This window comes from Heterodontus francisci, chromosome 25, assembly GCF_036365525.1.
Source record: "Heterodontus francisci isolate sHetFra1 chromosome 25, sHetFra1.hap1, whole genome shotgun sequence".
In the NCBI taxonomy this organism is placed as follows: domain Eukaryota; kingdom Metazoa; phylum Chordata; class Chondrichthyes; order Heterodontiformes; family Heterodontidae; genus Heterodontus; species Heterodontus francisci.
In genome coordinates this window covers 75,365,387-75,383,793 of record NC_090395.1, presented here as the reverse complement: position 1 = coordinate 75,383,793, position 18,407 = coordinate 75,365,387, and the positions used below count along the sequence as shown (strand labels likewise).

The following is an 18,407-nucleotide window of genomic DNA, read 5'->3' as shown; positions in this document are numbered from 1 at the left end:
GCACTGAGAGAGTTCTACATGGAGGTGCAGCACTGAGGGAGTTCTACACGGAGGGGCAGCACTGAGGGAGTTCTGCACGGAGGGGCAGCACTGAGCGAGTTCTACATGGAGGGGCAGCACTGAGGGAGTTCTACATGGAGGGGCAGCACTGAGGGAGCACTACACGGAGGGGCAGCACTGAGGGAGTTCTACATGGAGGGGCAGCACTGAGGGAGTTCTGCATGGAGGGGCAGCACTGAGGGAGTTCTACATGGAGGGGCAGCACTGAGGGAGCACTGCACGGAGGGGCAGCACTGAGGGAGTTCTACACGGAGGGGCAGTACTGAGGAAGCACTACGCAGAGGGGCAGCACTGAGGGAGCACTGCACGGAGGGGCAGCACTGAGGGAGTTCTACACGGAGGGGCAGCACTGAGGGAGTTCTGCATGGTAGGACAGCACTGAGGGAGTTCTACACGGAGGGGCAGCACTGAGGGAGTTCTGCACGGAGGGGCAGCACTGAGGGAGTTCCACACGGAGGGGCAGCACTGAGGGAGTTCTACACGGAGGGGCAGCACTGAGGGAGTTCTGCATGGAGGGGCAGCACTGAGGGAGTTCTGCACGGAGGGGCAGCACTGAGGGAGTTCTACACGGAGGGGCAGCACTGAGGGAGCACTACACGGAGGGGCAGCACTGAGGGAGTTCTACACGGAGGGGCAGCACTGAGGGAGTTCTACACGGAGGGGCAGCACTGAGGGAGTTCTACACGGGAGGGGCAGCCCTGAGGGAGTTCTACACGGAGGGGCAGCACTGAGGGAGTTCTACACGGGAGGGGCAGCCCTGAGGGAGTTCTACACGGAGGGGCAGCACTGAGGGAGTTCTACACGGAGGGGCAGCACTGAGGGAGTTCTACACGGGAGGGGCAGCCGTGAGGGAGTTCTACACGGAGGGGCAGCACTGAGGGAGTTCTACACGGAGGGGCAGCACTGAGGAAGCACTACACGGAGGGGCAGCACTGAGGGAGCACTGCACGGAGGGGCAGCACTGAGGGAGTTCTACATGGAGGGGCAGCACTGAGGGAGTTCTGCATGGAGGGGCAGCACTGAGGGAGCTCTGCATGGAGGGGCAGCACTGAGGGAGTTCTACATGGAGGGGCAGCACTGAGGGAGCACTACACGGAGGGGCAGCACTGAGGGAGTTCTACACGGAGGGGCAGCACTGAGGGAGTTCTGCATGGTAGGACAGCACTGAGGGAGTTCTACACGGAGGGGCAGCACTGAGGGAGTTCTACACGGGAGGGGCAGCCCTGAGGGAGTTCTACACGGAGGGGCAGCACTGAGGGAGCTCTACACGGGAGGGGCAGCCCTGAGGGAGTTCTACACGGAGGGGCAGCCCTGAGGGAGTTCTACGCTGAGAGGCAGCCCTGAGGGAGTTCTACTTGGAGGTGCAGCCCTGAGGGAGTTCTACACGTGGGGGCAGCACTGAGGGAGTTCTACACGGAGGGGCAGCACTGAGGGAGTTCTGCATGGAGGGGCAGCACTGAGGGAGTTCTGCACGGAGGGGCAGCACTGAGGGAGTTCTACATGGAGGGGCAGCACTGAGGGAGCACTACACGGAGGGGCAGCACTGAGGGAGTTCTACACGGAGGGGCAGCACTGAGGGAGTTCTACACGGAGGGGCAGCACTGAGGGAGTTCTACACGGGAGGGGCAGCCCTGAGGGAGTTCTACACGGAGGGGCAGCACTGAGGGAGTTCTACACGGGAGGGGCAGCCCTGAGGGAGTTCTACACGGAGGGGCAGCACTGAGGGAGTTCTACACGGAGGGGCAGCACTGAGGGAGTTCTACACGGGAGGGGCAGCCCTGAGGGAGTTCTACACGGAGGGGCAGCACTGAGGGAGTTCTACACGGAGGGGCAGCACTGAGGAAGCACTACACGGAGGGGCAGCACTGAGGGAGCACTGCACGGAGGGGCAGCACTGAGGGAGTTCTACATGGAGGGGCAGCACTGAGGGAGTTCTGCATGGAGGGGCAGCACTGAGGGAGCTCTGCATGGAGGGGCAGCACTGAGGGAGTTCTACATGGAGGGGCAGCACTGAGGGAGCACTACACGGAGGGGCAGCACTGAGGGAGTTCTACACGGAGGGGCAGCACTGAGGGAGTTCTGCATGGTAGGACAGCACTGAGGGAGTTCTACACGGAGGGGCAGCACTGAGGGAGTTCTACACGGGAGGGGCAGCCCTGAGGGAGTTCTACACGGAGGGGCAGCACTGAGGGAGCTCTACACGGGAGGGGCAGCCCTGAGGGAGTTCTACACGGAGGGGCAGCCCTGAGGGAGTTCTACGCTGAGGGGCAGCCCTGAGTGAGTTCTACTTGGAGGTGCAGCCCTGATGGAGTTCTACACGTGGGGGCAGCACTGAGGGAGTTCTACACGGAGGGGCAGCACTGAGGGAGTTCTGCACGGGAGGGGCAGCACTGAGGGAGTTCTACACGGAGGGGCAGCACTGAGGGAGTTCTGCACGGAGGGGCAGCACTGAGGGAGTTCTACACGGGGGGGCAGCACTGAGGGAGTTCTACACGGAGGGGCAGCACTGAGGGAGTTCTACACGGGGGGGCAGCACTGAGGGAGTTCTGCACGGGAGGGGCAGCACTGAGGGAGTTCTATACGGAGGGGCAGCACTGAGGGAGTTCTGCACGGGAGGGGCAGCACTGAGGGAGTTCTACACGGAGGGGCAGCACTGAGGGAGTTCTACACGGAGGGGCAGCACTGAGGGAGTTCTGCACGGGAGGGGCAGCACTGAGGGAGCACTACACGGAGGGGCAGCACTGAGGGAGTTCTGCATGGCAGGGCACACTGAGAGCACATCGCTCTATTCAAAGAAGTGCAGTGGGGTGTGACCTGGTACTCTGCCCAACAGTCCATCCTTGACCAGCATCACCGAAGTGAACTGGTCGTTCATCTCCTTTGCAGACTGTGGAATTTTGCTGTGTGCTACATTTGCTTGCAGTATCTACATTTCAGAATTTATCCACTGGCCTAGAGGCAGCCTGAGGATATAATAAGATGCTTCATAAAAGCAAGTTCGTTTTTCTTCTTTGTTTTACAGGTGTGGTGTAGACAGCCTCCAAAACCCAACAGGGAAGCGTGTGCACTTACACAATGTACCCCAGACACCGTGCTTGTAATCTCACACACACACACACACACACACACACACACACACACACACACACACACACACACACACACACACACACACACACACACACACACACACACACACACACACACACACACACACACACACACACACACACACACTATCACAAGAAAGGACTTTCCTGATAGATCATAGAAACGCACACTATAGGACAGGGGTCTGTAACCTACGACTCCAGAGTCGTGTGCAGCTCATCCAGAACTCACATACAGCTCCTGACCTCGAGCAATCAAATCCATTTTGATGGTAATTAAATGGCTTGTTTTGTTTTTTTTAAACTTCTATTGACATTGTACTTGTGAGAAAGTATTCAATTAATAACACTTTTGTAAAAGCTTTTAAAATGTTGTTGAAATGTCGTTTCGCATTATTTTTGGCATTTGAGTAACAGCATTGTGGCTCTTAAAGATATTGCGTTTTTGACTAAAGTTTAAAACGCTGCTCTTGTTATGAAGGTTGCTGAGCCCTGGTTTAGCAGGAGGTAAGCTCCCACTACAGCAATGTGATAACAATCTGATCATTTTTTTAAAGAAGTGTTGTAGATTGAGGGATAAATATTGGCCCAAGCCACTGGGGAGAATTCCCCTGCTTTTCTTCAAAAAACAGCCAAAAGATCTTCTACATCCATCCAAGAGGGCAGACGGGGCTTGTTTTAACATCTCATCCAAAAGATGGCACCACTGACAGTGCAGCACTCCCTCAATACAGCACTGGAGCCTCAATCTCGGCTTTGTTCTCAAGTCTCTGGATATAAAATGGAGGGATGCAATATGCAGGAAACTGTACATTCTGTGCACAATAAAAGTAACAAGGAGCCTTCGCCAAACATTTATTCCTTTCACTGAAGATATCTGCTGCAGACCATAAACTGTTACCAGCAGTAAACTTATCTTGACAGACAGCAACAGAAGCACATCTCAAGTAAACACTGCAAGAGCAGAAAATCACACACAGGAGCATCCTACTACTTCACAGGGTCAAGATTTACAGACACAGTAATGTGCAACTTCACAAATCAGAAGTAATATTGGCATAGTAACCATTATTAGGGAGATATTGAGGGCACACAGTGGGTTAGTCCACATGGTTGCACTACAATGTCTGCAAACACCTTATCGTAAGGAGAATCGAATGAAAAAATTGTTTGGGAGAGTCTCTGTCCAGATCTGCCCATGTGGAAGTCTGCAGCTCACCATAAAATAGAGTTAATTCTATACATAAATGCCCTGAACAGATTCCAGCCTGAAAAGCACTCCCGGGTAACTTATTCCATACATAAACCCCCCGAACCCCTCGATTAGAATCCAGGCTGTAACTCACTCCCGGGTATCTGTTATTCTATATATAAACCCCCCGAACCCCTCGATTAGATTCCAGGCTGTAACTCACTCCCGGGTATCTGTTATTCTATATATAAATCCCCCAAACCCCTCGATTTGATTCCAGTCTGTAACTCACTCCCGGGTATCTGTTATTCTATATATAAACCCCCCAAACCCCTCAATTAGATTCCAGTCTGTAACTCACTCCCGGGTATCTGTTATTCTATATATAAACCCCCCAAACCCCTTGATTAGATTCCAGTCTGTAACTCACTCCCGGGTATCTGTTATTCTATATATAAATCCCCCAAACCCCTTGATTAGATTCCAGTCTGTAACTCACTCCCGGGTATCTGTTATTCTATATATAAACCCCCCGAACCCCTCGATTAGATTCCAGTCTGTAACTCACTCCCGGGTATCTGTTATTCTATATATAAACCCCCCAAATCCCTCGATTAAATTCCAGTCTGTAATTCACTCCCGGGTATCTGTTATTCTATATATAAACCCCCCCCCCCGAACTCCTCGATTAAATTCCAGTCTGTAACTCACTCCCGGGTATCTGTTATTCGATATATAAACCCCCCCGATCCCCTCAATTAAATTCCAGTCTGTAACTCACTCCCGGGTATCTGTTATTCTATATATAAACCCCCCCGAACCCGTCGATTAAATTCCAGTCTGTAACTCACTCCCGGGTATCTGTTATTCTATATATAAACCCCCCCGAACCCCTCGATTAAATTCCAGTCTGTAACTTACTCCCGGGTATCTGTTATTCTATATATAAATCCCCCAAACCCCTCGATTTGATTCCAGTCTGTAACTCACTCCCGGGTATCTGTTATTCTATATATAAACCCCCCAAACCCCTCAATTAGATTCCAGTCTGTAACTCACTCCTGGGTATCTGTTATTCTATATATAAAAACCCCCGAACCCCTCGATTAAATTCCAGTCTGTAACTCACTCCCGGGTATCTGTTATTCTATATATAAATCCCCCAAACCCCTCGATTTGATTCCAGTCTGTAACTCACTCCCGGGTATCTGTTATTCTATATGTAAACCCCCCAAACCCCTCAATTAGATTCCAGTCTGTAACTCACTCCCGGGTATCTGTTATTCTATATATAAACCCCCCAAACCCCTCGATTAGATTCCAGTCTGTAACGCACTCCCGGGTATCTGTTATTCAATATATAAACCCCCCAAACCCCTCGATTAGATTCCAGTCTGTAACTCACTCCCGGGTATCTGTTATTCTATACATAAACCCCCCAAATCCCTCGATTAGATTCCAGTCTGTAACTCACTCCCGGGTATCTGTTATTCTATATATAAACCCCCCAAACCCCTCGATTAGATTCCAGTCTGTAACTCACTCCCGGGTATCTGTTATTCTATATATAAACCCCCCAAACACCTCAATTAGATTCCAGTCTGTAACTCACTCCCGGGTATCTGTTATTCTATATATAAACCCCCCAAATCCCTCGATTAAATTCCAGTCTGTAATTCACTCCCGGGTATCTGTTATTCTATATATAAACCCCCCAAACCCCTCGATTAGATTCCAGTCTGTAACTCACTCCCGGGTATCTGTTATTCTATATATAAACCCCCCAAACACCTCAATTAGATTCCAGTCTGTAACTCACTCCCGGGTATCTGTTATTCTATATATAAACCCCCCAAACACCTCAATTAGATTCCAGTCTGTAACTCACTCCCGGGTATCTGTTATTCTGAATATAAACCCCCCAAACACCTTGATTAGATTCCAGTCTGTAACTCACTCCCGGGTATCTGTTATTCTATATATAAACCCCCCCGAACCCCTCGATTAGATTCCAGTCTGTAACTCACTCCCGGGTATCTGTTATTCTATATATAAACCCCCCAAACACCTCAATTAGATTCCAGTCTGTAACTCACTCCCGGGTATCTGTTATTCTATATATAAACCCCCCAAACACCTTGATTAGATTCCAGTCTGTAACTCACTCCCGGGTATCTGTTATTCTATATATAAACCCCCCCGAACCCCTCGATTAGATTCCAGTCTGTAACTCACTCCCGCTTATCTTTTATTCTATATACAAACCCCCCGAACTCCTCGATTAGATTCCAGTCTGTAACTCACTCCCGGGTATCTGTTATTATATATATAAACCCCCCAAACCCCTCGATTAGATTCCAGTCTGTAACTCACTCCCGGGTATCTGTTATTATATATATAAACCCCCCAAACCCCTCGATTAGATTCCAGTCTGTAACTCACTCCCGGGTATCTGTTATTATATATACAAACCCCCCGAACTCCTCGATTAGATTCCAGGCTGTAACTCACTCCCGGGTATCTGTTATTATATATATAAACCCCCCAAACCCCTCGATTAGATTCCAGTCTGTAACTCACTCCCGGGTATCTGTTATTATATATACAAACCCCCCGAACTCCTCGATTAGATTCCAGGCTGTAACTCACTCCCGGGTATCTGTTATTCTATATATAAACCCCCCCGAACCCCTCGATTAGATTCCAGTCTGTAACTCACTCCCGGGTATCTGTTATTCTATATATAAACCCCCCCGAACCCCTCGATTAGATTCCAGTCTGTAACTCACTCCCGGGTATCTGTTATTCTATATATAAACACCCCGAACCCCTCGATTAGATTCCAGTCTGTAACTCACTCCCGGGTATCTGTTATTCTATATATAAACCCCCCCGAACCCCTCGATTAGATTCCAGTCTGTAACTCACTCCCGGGTATCTGTTATTCTATATATAAACCCCCCAAACTCCTCGATTAGATTCCAGTCTGTAACTCACTCCCGGGTATCTGTTATTCTATATATAAACCCCCCGAACCCCTCGATTAGATTCCAGTCTGTAACTCACTCCCGGGTATCTGTTATTCTATATATAAACCCCGTGAACCTTTCGATTAGATTCCAGTCTGTAACTCACGCCCGGGTATCTTTTATTCTATATATAAAAACCCCCGAACCCCTCGATTAAATTCCAGTCTGTAACTCACTCCCGGGTATCTGTTATTCTATATATAAATCCCCCAAACCCCTCGATTTGATTCCAGTCTGTAACTCACTCCCGGGTATCTGTTATTCTATATGTAAACCCCCCAAACCCCTCGATTAGATTCCAGTCTGTAACGCACTCCCGGGTATCTGTTATTCAATATATAAACCCCCCAAACCCCTCGATTAGATTCCAGTCTGTAACTCACTCCCGGGTATCTGTTATTCTATACATAAACCCCCCAAATCCCTCGATTAGATTCCAGTCTGTAACTCACTCCCGGGTATCTGTTATTCTATATATAAACCCCCCAAACCCCTCGATTAGATTCCAGTCTGTAACTCACTCCCGGGTATCTGTTATTCTATATATAAACCCCCCAAACACCTCAATTAGATTCCAGTCTGTAACTCACTCCCGGGTATCTGTTATTCTATATATAAACCCCCCAAATCCCTCGATTAAATTCCAGTCTGTAATTCACTCCCGGGTATCTGTTATTCTATATATAAACCCCCCAAACCCCTCGATTAGATTCCAGTCTGTAACTCACTCCCGGGTATCTGTTATTCTATATATAAACCCCCCAAACACCTCAATTAGATTCCAGTCTGTAACTCACTCCCGGGTATCTGTTATTCTATATATAAACCCCCCAAACACCTCAATTAGATTCCAGTCTGTAACTCACTCCCGGGTATCTGTTATTCTGAATATAAACCCCCCAAACACCTTGATTAGATTCCAGTCTGTAACTCACTCCCGGGTATCTGTTATTCTATATATAAACCCCCCCGAACCCCTCGATTAGATTCCAGTCTGTAACTCACTCCCGGGTATCTGTTATTCTATATATAAACCCCCCAAACACCTCAATTAGATTCCAGTCTGTAACTCACTCCCGGGTATCTGTTATTCTATATATAAACCCCCCAAACACCTTGATTAGATTCCAGTCTGTAACTCACTCCCGGGTATCTGTTATTCTATATATAAACCCCCCCGAACCCCTCGATTAGATTCCAGTCTGTAACTCACTCCCGCTTATCTTTTATTCTATATACAAACCCCCCGAACTCCTCGATTAGATTCCAGTCTGTAACTCACTCCCGGGTATCTGTTATTATATATATAAACCCCCCAAACCCCTCGATTAGATTCCAGTCTGTAACTCACTCCCGGGTATCTGTTATTATATATATAAACCCCCCAAACCCCTCGATTAGATTCCAGTCTGTAACTCACTCCCGGGTATCTGTTATTATATATACAAACCCCCCGAACTCCTCGATTAGATTCCAGGCTGTAACTCACTCCCGGGTATCTGTTATTATATATATAAACCCCCCAAACCCCTCGATTAGATTCCAGTCTGTAACTCACTCCCGGGTATCTGTTATTATATATACAAACCCCCCGAACTCCTCGATTAGATTCCAGGCTGTAACTCACTCCCGGGTATCTGTTATTCTATATATAAACCCCCCCGAACCTCTCGATTAGATTCCAGTCTGTAACTCACTCCCAGGTATCTGTTATTCTATATATAAACCCCCCCGAACCCCTCGATTAGATTCCAGTCTGTAACTCACTCCCGGGTATCTGTTATTCTATATATAAACACCCCGAACCCCTCGATTAGATTCCAGTCTGTAACTCACTCCCGGGTATCTGTTATTCTATATATAAACCCCCCCGAACCCCTCGTTAGATTCCAGTCTGTAACTCACTCCCGGGTATCTGTTATTCTATATATAAACCCCCCAAACTCCTCGATTAGATTCCAGTCTGTAACTCACTCCCGGGTATCTGTTATTCTATATATAAACCCCCCGAACCCCTCGATTAGATTCCAGTCTGTAACTCACTCCCGGGTATCTGTTATTCTATATATAAACCCCGTGAACCTTTCGATTAGATTCCAGTCTGTAACTCACTCCCGGGTATCTGTTATTCTATATATAAACCCCCCAAACTCCTCGATTAGATTCCAGTCTGTAACTCACTCCCGGGTATCTGTTATTCTATATATAAACCCCCCGAACCCCTCGATTAGATTCCAGTCTGTAACTCACGCCCGGGTATCTTTTATTCTATATATAAACCCCGTGAACCTTTCGATTAGATCCCTATTTGCTAGCACCTCCCATTATGCCTCAGTTAGTGAAGGTACTTCCCAGTGCCTGACTCAGCCACACAATTACAACTTTAATGCACATTTTATTCTGATAAACTGAGTTACAATTTCCCTTGGCCACACTCCACTGAGCACAATACACTCTGACTGTGGCAGTGTCAGTGTTGCTCTCTTTCACACAGAAGCCCCAGTATTCCCTCTTTTGCTTGCCTTCAAAATAAACAATTCTCTTTTAAAAAAAAATCACTGTCGATATCCAGTTTATGAAGACCGTTGATCTTAGAGGGGTCAATAAGTAGATGGTGCTTAGCCTCAGTACCCTGGGCTGGGGACAGGAGAATAATCAGCCAGGGCTCCTGTTCTTGATACTGTACAGCAGGAGTCACTGTTTTGTGTGTGTGCAGATCTCAGATGAAGAAACCATCAGGGTCAGTTGTGATGCCAGCATCTCCCCTGTGTGAATACCCTGCTACCATTCACTGTCTAAACTCACAGATGAAAAACTGCTGCTTGGCTACTGGAGGGAACTCACAATCCACGGAACGGTGGCCCAGGAAGTCCTGTCAACACCAGCACAGGTTGCCCAGGTGTGTTGATACCTGCAGGGAGGGCCCAAGTGTCTGTTACTATTTGCAGGGCATCCTGGTAGTATGTGGATACTTAATGAGGTCCCTGGACGCATAGCGATATTTGTAGAGGAATCCAATTAATGATTGAGAGGGGCCAATGAGAGAATAATATTGATGGGGGTGCTCCCCCACATTGAAAACTTAGAAAGCGAGCTCTTCAACCTGACTCACTGTCTTTGCTACATGTAAGTCAATATCCGCAGTGCAGCTGTAGCACTGACACTGTGTACAGTAAACACTCATCATGTTAACACCCATTCACACTGTACAAACATACACATCCAGAAGTGCAATACACAAGGAATCAGGGGGAAAAAGATTAAACTCTTTTTAATATTTTAAATGTGAAGCCCTGACTGGTATTTCCCAAGTTTGTTCAGGCTCCATTTCCCCTCAGTCACCCACCAGACCAGAGACCTCCAATTCGAAACCACTCTGAAAACTCTTATTTTTTAATAGCTTTCTGTTACGCTGCTCCACCTGTGTCGAGCAGTGGAATTTTTTTGAATTGTGAATTATCTGTGCTCATCCATTTAAAGGAAAGCTGGATAAACACCCGAGGGAGAAATCAGTAGAAGGATCTGCTGATAGGGTGAGATGAAGAGGGGTGAAAGGAGGGTTACGTGGCGAATAAACACCAGAATGAACCATTTGGGCCAAATAGCCTATTTCTGTGCTGTAGACTTGATGTAACTCAATCAACCGCGCTTTAGATCAGAAGGATAAATATTCTGAGAAAACGAGCCAGCACTCACCAGAAGTGAAAATTATGAAGGGTTGTGATAACGCAGATAGGAAGAAACTGTTTCCACTGGCAGGAGGAAGATTGGTAACAAGGGGAGAAAGAGTAAAGGTAATTGGTAAAAGAATCAGAGGAAGAGTTTTTTCTACATAATGAGTTGGGATCTGGAATGTGCTGTTTAAAGGACAGTGGAAGCAGATTCAATGGTAACTTTCAAAAGGGAATTAGCAAGGCTATGGCAAAGAGCAGGGAAGTGGAACCAATCGAATAGCTCCTTCAAAGAGACGGCACAGACACGATGGACTGAATGGCCTGTGCTGTAAGATTTGATGATCCCCCTCAGTACCCAGATGCAGACATTTGGTGAAGATGGATCTGGATTTTCTGTGCTGCTGGCCATGGTTAAATAGCCTGCTGAAACTTCTATATGGGGGAGGAATCAGAGGGCAGGGGGTATCCATGGAGCCCCAACAAAAATCAACACCTGTAGGAGAGGAGGAAAGGAAACTGAAAGGGGGAACAACATCCAGCTGAGCAGCAGTACGACAGGTCAAGGGCAGAATCACAGAAAGATCAACACCAAAACTCTGAGGCCATGGAGCTTCTGCCACAGAAATTTACAATCCCCCACCACATTGTCCAGTTGTCCCTTGAATGAGTCCAGAGGCCTAAACATCTCTCTCCAGTCTGGAGCCCAACTCAGGTATCAATTACTCTGAAGTAGGGTCTCCTGATTATCTTACTTTTAACCCTCCAAGTGAAGAAATCTTTCCCCATTTAAGTCATAAATGGCCAACCCCTTATCTTGAAAATGTGCCCCATATTTTAGACTCTCTAGCCAGGGGAATCAACCTCCCAATATCCACCCTACCAAGCCTCTTAAGAATTGTGTACATTGCAATGAGATCACCTTCTTCTAAACTATAGGGAATATAGGCCTAGTCTTCTCAAACTCTCCTCATAGGACAAACCCCTCACCCCAGGAATCAATCTAGTAAATCTTCATTGCACTCCCTCTAAGGCAAGTATATCCTTCCTTAGGTAAGGAGACCAAACTGTACACAATCCTCCAGGTTTGATCTCACCAAAGTCCTATATAACTGCAGGAAGACTTCTTTACTGTTATTCTCCAAACTCATTGTAATAAAGACTAACATACCATTTGCTTTCCTAATTGCTTGCTGTACCTCCATGTTAACTTTCTGTGATTTATGTACAAGGTCCCTCTGAAAACCAACATTTCCCAATTTCTCACCTTTTACAAAATATTCTGCTTTTCTATTTTTCCTACCAAAGATGTACAGCTTCACACTTCTCCACATTATATTCCATCTGCCACGTTCTCGCCCACTCTATTAACATCCCTTTGCAGCCACTTAGTGTCCTCCTCACAGCTTACTTTACCACCAAGCTCTGTATCAGCTTTGGATACATTACACTTGGTCCTCTCATCTAAGTCATTAATATAGATTGTAAACAGCTGAGGCCCAAGCACTGATCCTTGTAGCACTCCACTAGTTACAGCCTACCAACCTGAGAATGATCCGTTTATTCCTACACTCTGTTTTCTGTCCATTAACCAAACCTCAATCCATGCTAATGTATTACCTACAATTCCATGAACCCTAATATTGTGTAATAATCTCATGTGTGGCTTTACTACATCCATTGATTCCCCCTCACCTACCCTGTTAGTTTCAACATCAAAAAAACTCTAACAGGTTTGTCAAACACAATTTCCCTTTCATAAATCCGAGTTGATGCTGCCTAATCACATTGTGATTTTCATAAATGCCTTGTTACCATGCCTTGAATAGATTCTAGCATTTTTCCTACTACTCATGTCAGGCTAAGTGGCCTATAATTCCCTGTTTTCTCTCTTCCTCCTTTCTTAATAACGGGGTTATATTTGCTACTTTCCAATCCACTGGGACCATTCTAGAATCTGGGGAATTGTGGAAGATCAAAACCTGTGCAACCACTATCTCTACAGCTACCTCTTTGAAAACCCTAGGGTGTAGGCCATCAGGTGCACGGATTTTTTGGAGTTTATTCCCATTAATTTTTCCAGCGCCATTTCTTTTCTGATGCTAATTTCTTTAAGTCCCTCATTCTCACTAGACACTTGGTTGCCCATTATTTCCAGAATGTTTTTGTGTCTTCTACTGTGAAGACAGATACAATATATTTGCTTAATGTCTCTGATAGTTTCTTAATCCCCATTATAATCTGTCCTAAGACTGCCGGTAAGAGACCCACATTTACTTTCACTAATCTCTTCCTTTTTACACATATATAGAAGTTTTTACAATCTACATTTATGTCTTTTTCTAGTTTCTCTCTCGTTATCAATTTTTTGGTCATCCTTTACCGGATTCTAAAATTCTCAGGCTTGCTACTGTTATTGGCAACATTATAAACCTCTTCCTTTAATTTAATACTATCTTTAACTTCTCTCATTAGCCACGGTTGGACCATTTTTTATGTATTTCTTTATATTCCTTAAGGCAATTGCAAATTAGGAATTAATTCTTTAAATGATTGCTATTGCTCATCTACTGCCATATCTTTTAATCTAGTTTCCAAATCTACCTCAGCAAACTCACTCCTCATACCTGCATAGTTTGCTTTGTTCAGTTTTAGAATCCTAGTTTTGTACTTAACTAAATCACTCTCAAACTTAATATTAAATTCTATCATTATGATCACTCTTCCCTAAAGGCTCCTTTATTATGAGGTTTTTTATTGCAAAATACAAGATCTAAAGTATCCTGTTCCCTAGTCAGTTCCTCAACATACTGATCTAAAAAACCATCTTGATGGTTACTGCAAATTTGGTTTGCCCAGTCTGTATGAAGATTACCATCTCCCATGATTTCTGTATTTCCCATGTTACATGCACCTATAATTTCCTGATTTATTCTCTGCCTGTAATAACTGTTAGGGGGCCTATAACTAATCACACCAGTGTTTTTTGCCCCTTGTTATTAACTCCACCCAAACTGATTCTACATCTTGATTTTCTGAAATAAGATCCTTTGTCTCTACTGTCTCCTATTTTTATCCTTCTTTATTATCAGGGCTACTCCTCCACCTTTTCCTATCTCTTCTAAAAGTTAAGTATCTTGTTTTTTTACTTCCAACATTGGTCACTCTGAAACCATGTCTCCATAATGGCTATTAGATCAAACCCATTAATTTTATCTATCTTGTTGCAAATGTTTTGCACATTCAGGTTTCGAGTGCCTTTAACTTTTTTTCTATTTTTCCTGATGTCACCTTAGTCACTAATTCCCTATTACCTTTGTTACTCTCTCTGTCCCTTCCTGAACACACTGCTTATTTTTACCCAAATCACTTCTCTGCTCGAAAGCCTTGACATTTCTCTCAGTGCTTTGGAATTTACCCTTTCCTGAATCTTCCCAACCCCACTTTCATTAGTTTCAAGCCCTGTCTACCTCCCTAGTTATTCAATTTGCCAGAATGCTGATGCCAGCCTGGTTTAATTGGAGCCTGTCCCAATGGAACAGCTCCCTTTCCCCAGAACTGATGCCAGTGCCCCATGAATCAAAACCCTTTTCTCCCCCATCACCCTTTCAGCCATGCATTTAACCTCCTACTCTGTTTATCCCTATACCAATTGACTCGTAGCTCAGGTAACAATCCACAGATTATTACCTTTGAAGTTGTACTTTTTAATTTGGACCCTAACTCCGCAAACTCTCTCAGCAGAACGTCATTCCTAGTTCTCCCGATGTCGTTAGTTCCTACATGGACGATGACAACTGGATCCTCCCACTCCCACTCTAAGTTCTTTGCCAGCCATGTGGAGATGTCTTTAACCCTGGCACCAGGCAGGCAACACAACCTTCAGAACTCTTGACTGCAGCTGATTATACTGTCCCCTACCATTACCGTATTCCTTTTCACTCACCTCTCACTTGAATGGCCACACAGTGCCATGGTCAGTTTGCTCATCCACCCTGTAAATTTTGCCTTCATGCACACAGGCAGTAAGAACCTGTACCTTTTGGATAAGGGCAAAGGCTGAGGCTCCTCCAGCACTACTCCTGGAGTCCCCTTACCTGCCTGACTCGAGGTCACACCCTCCTGTCCCTGACCACTAACCAATCCTGTACCACTACCTAACCTAAAATTACAAGATCGACTACACTTCAAAGGTGCTTAGTGTTGAAAGGCACTCTATAAATTAATACAAGTTCTCAGTTCATATCAGGTTCCGTCTGACATGCCAGCTTGTAAAGCTGAAGTGCAACATTTTCTGACCTCTCAGAACTTCTGACAAGGGAGATCGGCACAAACCTGCAACAAATCTGCTGCAGTGACCCGGAAATCTCAATGAAAATTAAATTAACTTTCTGTAATTTGGCAAACGGATCAGGGAAGGAAATAAAATGATTCATTTCCAGACTCTTGGCGCTGACTGTCCTGGGATTAGAAATAAGGTTCCAGCGACCAACACTCTCGAGAGGCCGCTGCCTTTTCCCCACTTGTCAGATGTGAGCCATCTTGTGGGGGATATAAATAGTCCACAGCAGGAATTTGAGATTTGTAAACAGCGGCAGATAAAACAACATGAGGGCAATTCGTTTTTCAACATTCTTTTCTTGAACTTTTTGCTCGTGTTCCAATTCTTTCTAATCTAATGTATTTATTATGAGTGAAACAGATCTGTCTTGTTTTTAAATCGCCCCCGGACTTTTAACTAGTTTGCGAGTTGACCTTAATTTTGCAAAACAATCGAGGCCAATAATAATAAGTCAAAACTAAAGGTGACGCCTTCTGGCAACATAGTAGCGGCGCTGGTTACACTGGACATGTAACTAATTGTTTTGGTTACAATGTATCCCGAGCGTTGCAGCTTCTCCCCCTGGACTTAACAAATCTATAAAAAATCAGCAGTCACTTACCCGGGGAAGGTCAGGAGTCGAGTTTTCGCTGCAGCATGTGTTGTTTGGCGGCTGGAGTTTTGATTCTTGTCCCTCCCCACCAGGGAAAGTGGCTTTTACTGAAACTGACGCAACATTTCCCCCTCCAGCTGATCCGAGTCAGTTTCAGTGACTTGCTGTCACAGAGCCAGGCAGAGAGGGATGCTGGGGGTTGTAGTCCGGCCTGGGAACATACTGTACACACACAGGGACACAACCATAGGGTTTTAAAGGCATTCTGACAGTTACAGGCTATAAACACTGACAAAATTCTTCAAGTGAGAACCACGTCATACACAATAGGTTGAGAGGGGAGGTGAAGAGGAAAATAAGACTAGCAAAGAAAGAATATGAGAATAAAATGGCAGTTAACATAAAAGGGAACCCAAAGATCTTCTACCAGCATGTAAATAGCAAGCCGGAGTGGCGCCTTTTGGGGACAAAGAAGGTAATATATGCTTACAGGCGCAGGGCAAGCCTAGAATACTTAATACTTTGTATCGGTGTTTATTAAGGAAGAGGAAGAGGACAAAATATCAATATAACTGGAGATAGTAGAGGCAATGGATAGGGTAAAAATTGAGAGGGAAGAGATACTGGAAAGGCTGGCTCTGCTTAGGGTAGATAGGTCACCCGGACCAGATGGCTTGCATCCCAGGTTGCTAAAGGAAATGGGGGTGGGCAGAGCGGTAGGGCTTGCCATAATCTTCCAATCTTCCCCGGATATGTGGGAGGTGCCAGAGGATTGGCGAATGGCAAATGTGACACCCTTATTCAAGAAAGGGTGTAAGGACAGTGCTAGCAACGACAGGCCAGTCAGTTTAACATCAGTGGTGGGTAAGGTTTTAGAAACAATAATCAGGGGGGAAAAATCACCAGGCACTTGGAGAGATTTCAGTTAATTAAGGAGAGCCAGCATGGATTTGTAAAAGGCAGATCATGCTTGACTAATCTAATTGAATTTTTGATGAAGGAACAGAGAAGGTTGATGAAGGGAATGCAATGGATGTCGTCTATACAGATTTGAAGAAAGCGTTTGAAAAGGTACCACATAAAAGTGTGGCTAACAAAATGAGGCTCATGAAATAGAAGGGTCAATGACCAAATGGTTTTAAAAATTGGCTTAAGGATAGAAAACAGCAAATTGTGGTAAATGGTTGTTTTTCAGACTGGAGTATGGCAGTCAGTGGTGTTCCTGAAGGATCAGTGCTGGGACACAGAACAAAGAACAAAGAACAGTACAGCACAGGAACAGGCCATTCAGCCCTCCAAGCCTGCGCCGATCTTGATCCCTGCCTAAACTAAAACCTCCTGCACTTCCGGGGACCGTATCCCTCTATTCCCATCCTATTCATGTATTTGTCAAGATGCCTCTTAAACGTCGCTATCGTACCTGCTTCCACCAGCAAGTTCCAGGCACTCACCACCCTCTGTGTAAAGAACTTGCCTCGCACATCCCCGCTAAACTTTGCCCCTCTCACCTTAAACCTATGTCCCCTAGTAACTGACTCTTCCACCCTGGGAAAAAGTTTCTGACTATCCACTCTGTCCATGCCGCTCATAACTTTGTAAACCTCTATCATGTCGCCCCTCCACCTCCGTCGTTCCAGTGAAAACAATCCGAGTTTATCCAACCTCTCCTCATAGCTAATGCCCTCCAGAACAGGCGACATCCTGGTAAACCTCTTCTGTACCCTCTCCAAAGCCTCCACGTCCTTCTGGTAGTGTGGCAACCAGAATTTCACGCAATATTCTAAGTGTGGCCTAACTAAAGTTCTGTACAGCTGCAGCATGACTCGCCAATTTTTATACTCTAGGCCCCGACCGATGAAGGCAAGCATGCCGTATGCCTTCTTGACTACCTTATCCACCTGCATTGCCACTTTCAGTGACCTGTGGACCTGTACGCCCAGGTCTCTCTGCCTGTCAATACTCCTAAGGGTTCTGCCATTTACTGTATACTTCCCACCTGCATTAGACCTTCCAAAATGCATTACCTCACATTTGTCCGGATTAAACTCCATCTGCCATTTCCCCGCCCAAGTCTCCAACCGATCTATAACCTGCTGTATCCTCTGACAATCCTCATCACTATCCACAACGCCTCCAACCTTTGTGTCGTCTGCAAACTTACTAATCAGACCAGCTACATTTTCCTCCAAATCATTTATATATAAGACAAACAGCAAAGGTCCCAGCACTGATTCCTGCGGAACACCACTAGTCACATCCCTCCATTTGGAAAAGCACCCATCCACTGCTACCCTCTGTCTTATATGACTGAGCCAGTTCTGTATCCATCTTGCCAGCTCACCTCTGATCCCATGTGACTTCACCTTTTGTACCAGTCTGTCATGAGGGACCTTGTCAAAGTATATGGATCT

General features: G+C 45.9%; 1 protein-coding gene across 3 annotated transcripts in view; it reads right to left on the bottom strand.

The window, feature by feature from the left end:
• The window catches only part of tfeb (transcription factor EB), a 241,671-nt gene extending 225,537 nt beyond the window's left edge, over window positions 1–16,134 (bottom strand). Inside the window, exon 1 of one of the 3 annotated variants that reach the window (XM_068057541.1) lies at window positions 16,006–16,134. The gene's annotated coding sequence lies outside the window, so the exon portion shown is untranslated. The remainder of the gene's footprint in view (window positions 1–16,005) is intronic. The other 2 variants (XM_068057538.1, XM_068057546.1) reach the window with 2 other exon arrangements.
• Window positions 16,135–18,407: the final 2,273 nt, after the last annotated feature.